The sequence below is a fragment of the Halyomorpha halys genome, unplaced genomic scaffold (genome assembly GCF_000696795.3).
Source record: "Halyomorpha halys isolate HHAL.00 unplaced genomic scaffold, Hhal_1.1 Scaffold56.1, whole genome shotgun sequence".
Taxonomy (NCBI): domain Eukaryota; kingdom Metazoa; phylum Arthropoda; class Insecta; order Hemiptera; family Pentatomidae; genus Halyomorpha; species Halyomorpha halys.
Genome location: NW_027115012.1, coordinates 186,455 through 199,614, shown reverse-complemented (window position 1 = coordinate 199,614; position 13,160 = coordinate 186,455). Strand labels below are relative to the sequence as shown.

At 31.4% G+C, this 13,160-nt stretch overlaps 1 protein-coding gene across 3 annotated transcripts in view; it reads right to left on the bottom strand.

Moving 5' to 3' along the window:
* Nucleotides 1–13,160, bottom strand: part of LOC106692423 (growth/differentiation factor 11) — a 182,432-nt gene that overhangs the window by 111,265 nt on the left and 58,007 nt on the right. Inside the window, exon 1 of one of the 3 annotated variants that reach the window (XM_067052108.1) lies at nucleotides 3,461–3,529. The exons of the other annotated variants lie outside the window; for them this stretch is intronic. The gene's annotated coding sequence lies outside the window, so the exon portion shown is untranslated. Of the gene's footprint in view, nucleotides 1–3,460; nucleotides 3,530–13,160 lie in introns of those variants that run through there. 3 annotated transcript variants of the gene reach the window in all.

The window sequence follows — 13,160 nt, the reverse complement described above, 5'->3', positions numbered from 1 at the left end:
TGGATTTGGGTGGTTGAGAAGTTTATTATGGAAGGAACGGTATCTGGTTCTGGCCAAATCAGCAACATATGGAATATTAAGGTCCTGATGGATGACTTGTGACAAAGTAAGGAGCATTAAGGATTTTATGAAGGATTTTGGACTGTAAGGATTGGATTCTGGAAGAATTTGATGGTTTAGTGGAGCCCCAAAGCTCAACTCCGTATGTCCAGAAATTTATTAATTTAAATATTATTTAACCTTAATGTTCCATATGTAACCGATCTAGCCCGAACCAGACATCACTCCTTCCATTACAAACTCCCTAACCACCCAAACCCACTAGTTTCTAACCTTTCTTCCTCTTCCATTCCTGACAATCCTCTGAGGCGCCTGAAAAGAAGATGGCCACGAGACCTGATAATGTAACACGTCATTAGAGTGCTACCAATACCTCTACACGCCTGTACCACTCCAATTTAATTGAGATCAAATTTACTAAATGTATTATAATGTATATTTTAAAATAGAAATTTATAAATTAAAAAAAAAATAATATTTAAGCTACAACAGTTCAATTAATTTTCTTTTTCAATGAGGTATTTGCAATTAGTTCTGAAGTAATTTTTTAATCTATATTTTTAAACTATATATTAACAATTAGTTTTGAAGATATTGTATTTTTTCTTTATACTTAATTATCTCTTTGTATATTAAAAAACTTTTTTTTAGGCATTTTAATAGTTTGTATATTTTTACATAAATATACATAGACTGTGATGTGATTCCGCTAGGACGTCCCCCTGATAATTAAGCAGTATAAAATTAACCCCAGTGTACGGTACTATCTACAGAATACGTCCAACACAAAATTACATATGCGCTGTTTATTTTGAAAGTGGCCTAAGACCCTTTATACTTTAATCGAGATATTTAAGGGCTTGTGTTTCGATGCAATTAAAAATATGCGTACAGGATACTAATGAACCATAATGCTTAAGGTGTTACATTTATAGTTCCTATCAAAATATTAAGTTTATAATATGCATTTTCTTTCCAAGAATGGAGTTACGCCACTTTCAAAATTAACAATCAGGCTCATTATTAAATTTTAAGGAGCCCAAGTCCATTCAAAATAATTTAAGATGATTCAAATTAAAAAAAAATAATACCCATTTTATTTTACATATCTTTACAACAGTTCAACACAATTCAAAACGTTTTTTAACTACATAACGTACAAAATTACGAACATAAATTACAAAATAATTTATTACTTTTCTACATTTTGTGTTTGTGAAAGGGATTTAAAAAGATCATGATGTTCCGGTGGTATATATCGTAATAGACCAATTATTTCCTTGAATTTTGCTGTTGTGATTTGTCTGATATTTTTATATAGTGGTGTCAATATAATATTTTCGAACTTTCTTCCTGGTAATCAATACCAGACTTTAAAATTTTCAAGACCCTAACATCCCATTTGTTACACATTTGGCCAAAAACGGATATCCGCCTTTTCAAATACTTACCCATCCTAACCCATTAGTTCTTAATCTCTCATCCTTAACAATCCCTGATAATTCTCATCGTCAGAAAAGAATATGGCCACGGGACTTTCTAATTTAAATTAATGCTTGAAGTACCACCAATGGGTGATTCCTTCCCAAGATTTTCAAGTGTAAATGAAACATTCCACATATTTATTTATTGTATTTATTATTTTGCACAGATGTAGATTACATTAAATAAATAAATAAAAAAAAAAATTTTCATTCTCAGTTATTGAAGTCTTATACGGTTCATTTCTAACAAAACGCATCCAGCATATTATTAACCTGTTAATTGATTCTCCGTTAGAATTCTTTATCCTTTTAAAAATTAGGTCGCCTAATAATCTTGTTGATATAAAATTTTCTTGCCTTATTTCATGTACAATAAAGTTAATACCTTTCCGACATTTTTGATAATATTGTAATAATCGCGTGGGGAAGGGGGGAGCAAATAGTAAATTATTTTATTTATTTTTTTTTAATGCCATTTCTACTATGCCAAAATCTCTATCATTGGTAAAAACGAATGCCTCGACATTAAATTTGTGATGATTTCCACGTTTTGGACGATGTTTAGCCACATTAAACATATCTTAATTTAAGTACAAATTGACTTAGGCAACTTTCAAAATAAACTGCTGAATAATTGCACTAACTCTGAAATCATATATGTCCAGAATTATTTTATTTATTCGGAATATAAGTAACCTCTAATGCTTTATTGATAGATAACTTGAAGGTGTACATGTAAACATGGGCAACCAGAAATAATTGACAAATGGACTTAGGCCACTTTCAAAATAAACGGCTCATATATCTACGGTCTAGGTAATTCTCGTTCGAATCGGATGTCTCTATTTTTCCGTTTTATCTTTTAACTATGCATAAAATTCTTTAATATTTTTTATTTAGTCATTGTATATTATTGCAAATAATGAGAACTGTTTTTTTTTCTGAAATAAACAAAATCAAAGGTTCTTGAGTGGAAGATTTATTTAAAATTCGTTATCAAACACTGTCCTACTATTTCAACGAGGACGCAACCTGATCTTATATTAAACAAAATTAATTTTTTCATAAGCATACCGAGTTTAATTAAAATCGTTACTATTCTTTTCGAGAAAATCGAAGTGAAAAATCGATTCTTTAAAGAGGCACCTTACGGTCGGTCGATTTTATCGATGTTGTTGGTGTCACTTAAATAATATTTCAGTCTAGTATGACTTTTGGCTAACTGTTCAGACACATAAAAACAGTCAATTTGCGAAATTCGGTAATTTGGACTCGGGGGAACTCAAATCATGTTTTTTGGCCAAAAACTCGAAATGAAAAATTTTCATGGTCGAAATACTTTTCCTTATTATGTTCTCCATATATAAGAAGTAAGTTGAAGTAATAAAATAATATAATGATTTTTTATTAATCGGTTAAGTTATACAATTATATCCAAAAAAAATAAAAAAACACAATTTTCATATTATTAAAAAAAAAAAAAACAAGGCATGATCCAAGTAACATCATGAATATTTAATTAAATTTTCGATTATTTTCGTTTCGAATATTAACATAAATTTTTCTATCAATACTTTTGAACGATGAGTTAATGAAGACTTTTTACGGAGCTCCTAAGTTGTATAGGTAAATTCCTTAATAATTCAACCAATTAATTACGAATTAAAAAAAGAAATTTTATATATGAAATATAAACGAGAGCGAATTCATAATTGTGCACGATTGTAATGATTTCCCTTAATTTATATTCCATAAATCGGTAAGTTTAAGCAAATAAAAATATATAAAACACTGAGGAATTTACTTAATATCGATTTTTTTTATATATCGATTTATCGATTACAATACTTAAGAAGTTAAACAATAATAAAATAAACATGTATAAATAATAAATATAAAATTAATGATTATCATACCAAAATTTTTTTCTGGAATAGGAAACGAAGGCACCATTCGCACTAAACATATGATCAGTTTTGCCCACTAACGCGTTCAATCGACACGGCACTGAACAATGATATGATATAAGGTATCACATAATTGGTATTTATACTCTTCTCTCTTATCTTACAGTTTGAACAGATCAGGCTGTTTGAATAACTGTTCAACGAAAGTACAATCAATGTCCTTTTGATATCGCTCATTCAATAGGTTTATCCGACAAATGCACTTTACGTAAAAAATAGACACTACACAAATATTGTAAATATATTTATATATATGTGTGTGTGCAAGCCAAAAAAATCCCACCTTTCAAATAAACCCCTTAGTTTCAAATCTTGCATCATCTTCCATTCCTGACAATCCTCCGAGGCGACTGAAAAGAAGATGGCCACGAGACCAGCTAATGTAAAATGTCATTAGAGTGCTACCAATGGGTAGTTTCTCTACATGCCTGTAAAACTCCAATCTAACTTAGATCAGATTTACTAAATGTATTATAATATACAGTTGTAAATAGCAATAAATAAATATTAAAAAAATTGTAAATTATAGTAGATCTAAGATCTGAAAAAGATTATGTCGCGTTAGAAGTGTTCAGGTGAAAAAAAAAGCCGTGTTTTACCATTGCGAGGAGACCAGAGCAAAACTGAATTGAGTATATATGAGGAGCAGATGGCTGGGAGATGCGGTCAGAATATAACACAAATAAGTTGAAATAACTGATTTAATAGTGCCAACGTTTCGGCCAGAATTTCTAGCCTTCATCAGGGCTAAGAATTTTTACAATAAAAATGTAAAAAATATGTAACAATTTCATTAGTTACCATATATTTTCCTTCTCTCAATATTATTTTTAATACTGAGAGAAGGACTAATGAATTTCCAACTAATGAAATGGTTAAATATTTTTTACATTTTTATTTTTTGTATTCATTGGTTGTTATCTTGTTCTTTGTTATTAGCCCTGATGAAAGCTAGAAATTCTGGACGAAACGTTGGCTTGGAAAGAAGACAATTTCAAATACCTCGGTTCCACAATGACATCAATAAATGATCAACGGGCAGAGATAGACCAGCATATAACAAGCACGAGCCTTTTTCTCTCTGTCAGGAATACTGAAATCCCTAAAAATTCTCTACTAATCATAAGCTAATGGCGTACAATGCTTGATAAACCCAGCTTTGATATAAGGTCGCCGAAGTCTCAGCTCTAAAACGTACCCTAGAAAGCAGAATTGAACGAAAAAAAAACTAACTATGTAATTATTTATTGATTCAAAAATGTTGATTTCAAGTTGTTCGGACAAAGCATAACTTGGAATTCCCCTGCAAAATGTAAATATTTCAAATAGCAAAAGTGTATTTATATTATTATTATTTAAATTTAATTTTTTTTTGTACACCGTCTATACAGCTGACATTCCAACCAATCCTAACACTATCCTCACCACGTATGCCGATAAAATGGTGTCGTAATTGGAGGATTAAGATAAATTCCAACAAATCCCATCAAATCACCTTTACCCTTCATCGTAAACCTACTGACTGCCCTACAGTTTCATTTAATAATGTTACTCTTACCCCTGTCGAACAGATCCGCTAGCTTGGACAAACGATTAACCTGGAATCTGGACATACGGAATTGAGCTTTGGGGCTCCACTAAGCCTTCGAATTCCTCTCGTATTCAATCCTTACAATCCAAAAACCTTCGTTAAATCCTCAATGCTCCTTACTTCGTCACAAATAAAATCATACATAAAGACATTAATGTTCCCTATGTAACCGATCTAACCCGAACCAGATATCACTCATTCCATTATAAACTCCCTAACCATTCAAATCCCCTAGTTTCTAAACTTGCTTCCTCTTCCATTGACAATCCTCCGAGGCGCCTAAAAAGGAGGTGGCCACGAGACCTGCTAATGTACAAAGTCATTAGAATGCTACCAATGGGTAGTTTCTCTACACTGCAATTCAATTGAGATAAAATTTACTAAATTTATTATAATGTACAGTTGTAAATAGCAATAAATAAATATATATATATATAAAAAGATGCATGATAAATATATCAACCGGTTTTACGTGGAAAGAGAACGTGCGAAGTGTAGTTCACGGCGGACTATATATTTCTCTAATCCGTTGAGCAATATAAAGGATTAGTGGAACAAAGGCACACAAGTATAGTGCAATGATATAGAAAAACTTGATCAAATAATAAAGAAATCCGAAAACTGAGAAAAGAAATTAACAAGAACTCACATCGTATTGAAGCGTGGAATAAGATCTCTGGAGGGAGAGAGAAATACCTTATTCATTCATGCTGGCACACTACATACTAATCAATCCGTGATCGGACATATATAAATTACATATTTTTACAAGATATAATAAATTTTAATATGCAAGAAAGACATTTTTTTTTCTATACACTAAATACAAATAATTCAATTTAGTCCTTTTTTCTTTCCACTTCTTATCCTTTCCATTTCACAATTTTCATTTCATTTGAATGACAGATTCAGTCTCCCGAATTCCCCCTCTTTGAACCTCCCCAGTGACCCTCTAAACAAATTCATTATTAGACATAGATGTGAGATCAAACCAGAAAAATACTAGTCACAGCCGTAGATCGGTTTACAATTAAACAAACAATTAAATACAATTTACCAAAACTAAACTAAGGCATATATTTAAAGGAAAATATAATAAAAGGTTGGTTAACAGAAATACTTGATTGAATAAATAAGTAGTAAAAAAATTAAAAATAATTTATAATCTTTAAATTTCTTTCTTGAGACTGGCAATTTATATAAGTTTACCTAATGGTTTTAATGTTGTTCATAGATGTAAATGTTTTGACCTGGGCAGAATAGCCTGTATGGAGTTTTTTTTTTTTTAAATGGTTAAATGATATGTCTCATAGTAAATAAAGGTAAGGTAAATTATAAATAATAATGTTAAATAATTGAATTGATTGTAGGATCATACAAATAATGGAAACTTTTTGTAATAGATTGTCCCTGAAGATGGCCGAATTGGCCGAAACGTTGGACGTGTGAATGAAATAAATGTTTTGAGACTATAATTTGGATAGTGTTTTTGAATTATTTAGTATTAAAAATAATAATAATAATAAAATAATTTAATGAATGAATAAGTTAAAACACACAAATCGACAGATATACCTACTAAAATAAATAAATAAAACAATGAATAATGTAGAGGTAATTCCCATGTAGTTGATGATGCTATAAAATATTGTAGTTATTTCGTTATCGACAATTAATAATTTCCGAACCATTCCTTTATCCTGTCTTATCAAATACCAGTGAAGTTCTAAAGTTGTACTATATAATATCATGATTCCAGGGTATACGTTTTCCTGAAAAAGTGGTGTCGGAAAGAGTTGGGCAAAAACTAGTTAAAGTATTGTTTGTAACTAGTAGCTTAAGTTGCCATGGTTACGACCCTTATTCATGAATGGACCATTGATTAATAAATATCGTATCCATAGTAACATTAGCCATTAGTTTCAAATATATTTACGACTTAAATTATTATTTCATCTTTTAAAAAAATGATCAAAATTACCACTTTCAGAAAAACTAAAGATTTATACTTACCTTCTTAGACCGATTTGGACTTACGGTGCACAAATTCATAGATATGCCAAAAAAATTAACTTACTGAAACTGCAACAGTTTCAATCAAAATTACTAAGACTGGTCAGTAGCGCTCCCTCTTACTACAGTAAGAACTTACACAAAAAATTCCAAACTCCCTACGTTTTTTGTTTGTTTGTTAACTGGCGCGATAGACCGTGGAGGTCTAAGGCCTCGTACGATTTATTTAGGAAATACATCACGGGTTTAAATGCCCGGGAGGAGGTTGTGAGTGAGTATTGTGTAGTAATGAGCTTGAAAAAATCCCGGATAGGGCCAGGCACTCGAACTCGCAATCTATGGGTTGGAAGACAGGCGCGTTACCTCGCTGCTACCGTAACCCCCATGAACTCCCTACGTACAACCATTAAATCACAATATAAACGGTTTCAGGACCCACTTCCAATACACACTAACCCTCTAATTCAAGGACTATCAACACGAGACTTACCAGATACGAGACGACGTTTACGAAGGAGCTGGAAATACCTCTTCAATTGATTTTTAAATTTCGATTTTAATGGACATCTTGACAAACGACTAACCTGGAATCCTCACACACGACTGACACGAAAAGACAGGAAACTGCACGCAGATTCCGACTATTACAGCACTTACTAGAAAAACGGTCTAAACTTCCAACTCATTACAAAAGACTGATCTACATGACAATAATAACGCCCATCTGGACATACGGAGTTGAGTTTTGAGTTCCACTAAACCTTCGAATTCCTCTCGCATCCAATCTTTACAATCCAAAATCCTTCGTAAAATCCTCAATGCTCCGTATTTTGTTACTAATAAAACCATCCATAAAGACCTAAATGACCTTATGTAACCGATCTAGCCCGAACCCGATATTATTCCTTCCATAATAAACTCCCTAACCACCCAAACCCACTAGTTTCTAACTTTGCTTCCTCTTCCATTCCTGGCAATCCTCCGAGGCGCCTGAAAAGAAGATGGCCTCGTGACCTTATATTGTAAACTGTTTTTAGAGTTCTACTACTGGGTAGTTTCTCTACATCCTGTATCATATCATTATGTAATTATGATCAAATTTACTGGTTGTATTTTTTTATACAGTTGTAAATATCAATAAAAAAATAAAATAAAAAAAAATTTAATGGAGAGGCGTCATCCTTCATGACATTTGTTTTTTATTTTTTTTTTTTCTCTCAGTACATCTCATTCACTGGTTGTAAAAATGCTTTTTCAGTAAAAGAGATAAAGAAAAAAAAAAAAGTTTCAAATATAGCTTCCCAACTCTGTTGCTAGGTAACGTCAGAAATGGTGTCGAGTGTAACGGGTCAAAGGGGCTTTAGACTTTATTCGTTTACTGTTGTTGCTGAGTGACCTTGTAAAGATCTTATGAAAATTCCAAACCCGATTCATCAAAGATGATAGCTGCATAATATAGAGTGCATCCTATAACAAAAGGACGCCTAAAGGAATTCAATAGCTGTGCTAATCGCACTGCAGCGTGACGACCAAGCGTTGCAACTCGTCCGGGTGATTAGCGGTGCAACAATGTTTCCAAAGAAGCATCAGGCCGGGTAATTGAGAATAATGGCCACGTGTTGCATCATCTAAAGAAGAGGTTAGGTCTTAGATAGGTTTCGTCCAACCCTTACGATAAAAGTTATGAATTTCGAAGAACCTAAAAATGACATTCCAAGAAAGAAAGGCACTTACTAAACTGTAGAATGGCAGTAGGATATTCTTAATCTTTTGTTAAACACGTTAAAATGTGTTAATCGGAAAAATGTGCTAAATGGAGAAATATTTCCTTTGAGAATCAGAAGAAAATTTCTTTTGACCACACTCTGACCCTCTTTCTTCTGTATATATTTATAAGAGAAAAAATAAATGTATATATTTAAAAGAGGAGAATATGATTGTGGAGAACATAAATAAGGAAAAAAATATTTATTAATGCCAACGTTTTGGCCAGAATTTAAAGTCTTCATCAGGGCTAAAAACAAATAACAAGATGACAACCCCAATGGATAAGAGAAATGACAGAATGAGAAAACCACAAACAAAATAATATTGAAAACCATGGATAGTCTAAGTATTAATAGAAAATAATGTATAAAGATAGTTATTTATTTTTACCACATGTTATTGCCAAATTTATTAATTACTACTTTTGTCTTGTATAACATTATATTTTTTTATTCCTTCTTTCTTTATTCTGTATTTTACGTACATACTTTATTAGTTGTATATATTTTCTTTCCTTTTTTTCCCATAGTTTTAATTTTTCTTTTTTTTTATATTTGTTTATTGCTATTTGCTTATCTAATCTAATTACTAATAATCTGATCTAATTTAAATTGGAGGGTTACAGGCGTGTAGAGAAACTACCCATTGATAGCACTCTAATGACATTTTACATTAGATGGTCTCGTGGCCATCTTCTTTTCAGGCGCCTTGGAGGATTATAAGGATTGAATTCGAGAGGAATTCGAAGGTTTAGTGGAGCCCCAAAACTCAACTCCATTCGTCCAGATTAGCCTTATTACAGTCATGTAGATCAGTCTTTTGTAATGTGTTGGAAGTTTAGAACGTTTGTCTAGTAAGTGCTGTAATAGTCGAAATCGACTTGCAGTTCCCTGTCTTTTCAGTCTTGTGTGAGGATTCCAGGTTAATCGTTTGTCCATATCCAGTCCAAAGTAGCGGATCTGTTCGATAGGGGTAAGAGTAACATCATTAAATGAAACTGTAGGGCAGTCGGTAGATTTACGACGAAGGGTAAAGGTGATTTGATGGGATTTGTTGGAATTTATCTTAATCCTCCAATTACACCATTCTTCGAGGGCTGTGATATGGGATTGGAGAGTTTGGGATACGATTAATGGAGTTTTAATTTTAAATAATTATTATTAAAATTATAATATTCATATTTTATCATTACTTTTGGATTATATAACTAATTTCTTTAATCGTGATATTCTATCTACATATTTAATTACCTAAACATATCTTTTATTTCCCACTTCATTTATCAATTTTATTTTAAATAATTTTCCTTTTGTACATACATTTACTAACTAGTTTTCAATGCGGATTTTATTATTTTTTTTCCTATAACATAATTTTAATATTACTCTTCATACAGGCTTTATCTTCCTATAATACTTAGACTAAATATATGCATGTCTTTCATTACTATCTATATTGTTAGTTCTTTTCTTATATTCTAACCATTCAATACTTCCTTATTCTTGATTATTTGTGTTTTGTCCTTAGCCCTGATGAAGGCTTGAAATTCTGGCCGAAATGTTGGCACTAATAAATAAGTTGATTGAGCAATGGTGCAACCAATGGCGGATAAAAATTAATGAATCGAGATGCACTCGGGCGGACCCCAGCTTCTTTCCACCTCTCTATATCTCAGGAACTGTGTGACGTACAGATGTCTATTAGCACTCAAATTAAAGCTAGTTTAATGAGCTATAAAATAGATTATGAAGTTTATCTTCGTAGGAGTAATAGCTTTCATTACATTTGCTTAAATAAATTGATTTATAGTTGTTTGGAACAATATTCATGTGCCAAATTTATATTTATATACGGATATCATAAAAACTACAACCCCTACGAAGATACGTGTAATATTATTTTATTTTATTACTTTATAGTAAGTTAAATTTCTTTTATTGTGAGTGTTAGCAGAGATATGTGCGTCTTATTGTTCTGGAAATATATTTTTTCAAAAATCAAACAGTTTATTGGACCAATTAGAATTAAGTATATGTGTATATATAGTTGACAGTAAAAATTGATGTATATGAAGATGGTCAGGGTTGCGGTCAAAGGACCATTCCAACTGATTTTTCAGTGCATGAAACATTTATGAAATGTTGCAATTTAAAAAGCTATATCACGTGAACTATTGGATGTAAATAGCTCTATTGGGACTTATGTTTCAGCAAATTTAAATGGCATTCTCTTAGGTTTTATAATTTTGTAGGTAGTTTTGAAGATGGAGTTTGAAATGAAAAAATAATTTAAATAAACGTTTGGGAACAGCCGTTACTTTGTATTCCCCTTTTCTAACATCTAAATGTCTTATGGTTTCTGAAATAAAGTTTTTTAAACATCAAACTTATTATCCGAACAACTATAAATCAATTTATTTTAGCAAATATCATGAAAACTACTGCTCCTACAAAGATAAACTGTATAGTACAATAAACTAGCTTTAATTTGAGTGCTGGCAGACATATGTACGCCTTATGGTTCTAGAGATACATTTTTTCAGACATTTGACATTTAAGTAAACAATTGTATCCTTAAGTATAGGTGGGGAAATAAAAAATGCTGGCTTTTTCATTCAAATAATTAATTTTTCATTCGGAGCTCTATATCTTTACTACTACCAACAATAATAGAAAATCTAGAAATTAACATTTTGTGAGTATATTTTGTAAAATATCATAAAAACTACTACTCCTACAAAGATAAACATTATGAACTAGTTTATAGTAAATTTAGCGAGCTTTAATTTGAGTGCAGGCAAATATCTGTACGTTCAATGGTTTCTAAAATAAAATTTTTCAAACATCAAACTTATTGTCCGAACTACTACTATAAATCAATTTATTTTAGCAAATGTTATGAAAACTACTGCTCCTACAAATATAAACATCATAAACTACTTTATAGCCCATTAAACTAGCTTTAATTTGAGTGCTAATTGACATATATTCGTCACATAGTTCCTGAGATATATTTTTCTAATTCATAAATAAAAAATTGGGGTGAAATAACTGCCTTTTTTTCTTCCCGTCTTGCGAGATCTTATTATCTCTGTTATGTATTGCAATCTCTCATAAATTTGAAGCCGTATGATTAGGCTGTCGTAATACTTGATTACTATAAATACTTGACTAACTAGTACATTACTATAATCTTTATCTCGCTAGTAGTTATCAGAAGCGATTATTATGGATCAGTCACCAGCAGAGGCAGCTCGTTTATCTCTTACACGTGTAAGCTGTTATCAGTGATAAAAAATGGCATTGAGTTGGGAAAGGCCATGTATACTATAAATTTTACTCATTCCGTGTGTCAATCTCGTGTAATTGGTGCTAATTCGATAACGAGGTAATTGCTCATATCGAATCAAAACAACTTATAAAAAAATCATGACTATTTTGAATTTTACTATTTATTTACTCCTTTCTGAGATTTCCCTCTTGGACTCAGATTTATTCCCACAGTAGTAATTTTTAGATCATCTATGATTGTCTTTGAGTAATATATAACATAAAGATGTTTCGGGTGCCGTCAAAATAATTCAAATAGTAATTAAACTTTATATTGTGAGCCAACGTTTCGTCCCACTTAGCAGGGATAAAAAATGATATAAGCAACGAAAATAATCTAACAAAGCAAGAGAACAGATAACATGAAATAAAATTAAACTAATTGTGGCTAAATATGATTTATAAAACTAAAGAATACTCATACAAAACTGAAAAGACTGGAAACTGCTCGTCGATTCCGACTATTACAGCACTTACTAAACAAACGGTCTAAACTTCCAACTCATTACAAAAGACTGATCTGTATGATTATAATAATGCCCCTCTGGATAAAAGAAATTGAACTTTGGGGTGCCATTTATCACAAATCATCAGGATTTGACACGAATCACCAGGATTTGTCACAAATTAAGTCATCCATCAGGACCTCAATGTTCCATATGTTGCCAATTTGGCCAGAACCAGATACCGTTCCTTCCATGATAAACTTCCTAACCCCACTTTCTAACCTGGCTGTTCCTTCATCAACTGATAATAGGAGATAATCATCCTATGCATTTGAAAAGAAGATGGCCCCAAGATCTTTTCCACTAGAAATGTTATAGAAGTTCTATTAATAGGTAGATTCTCCACATGTTTGTATCATGTCATTTTATAACTTATATCAAATTTACTTGTATATATTTTTATGCAGTTTAAATACCAATAAATAAATAATTAAAAAAATATA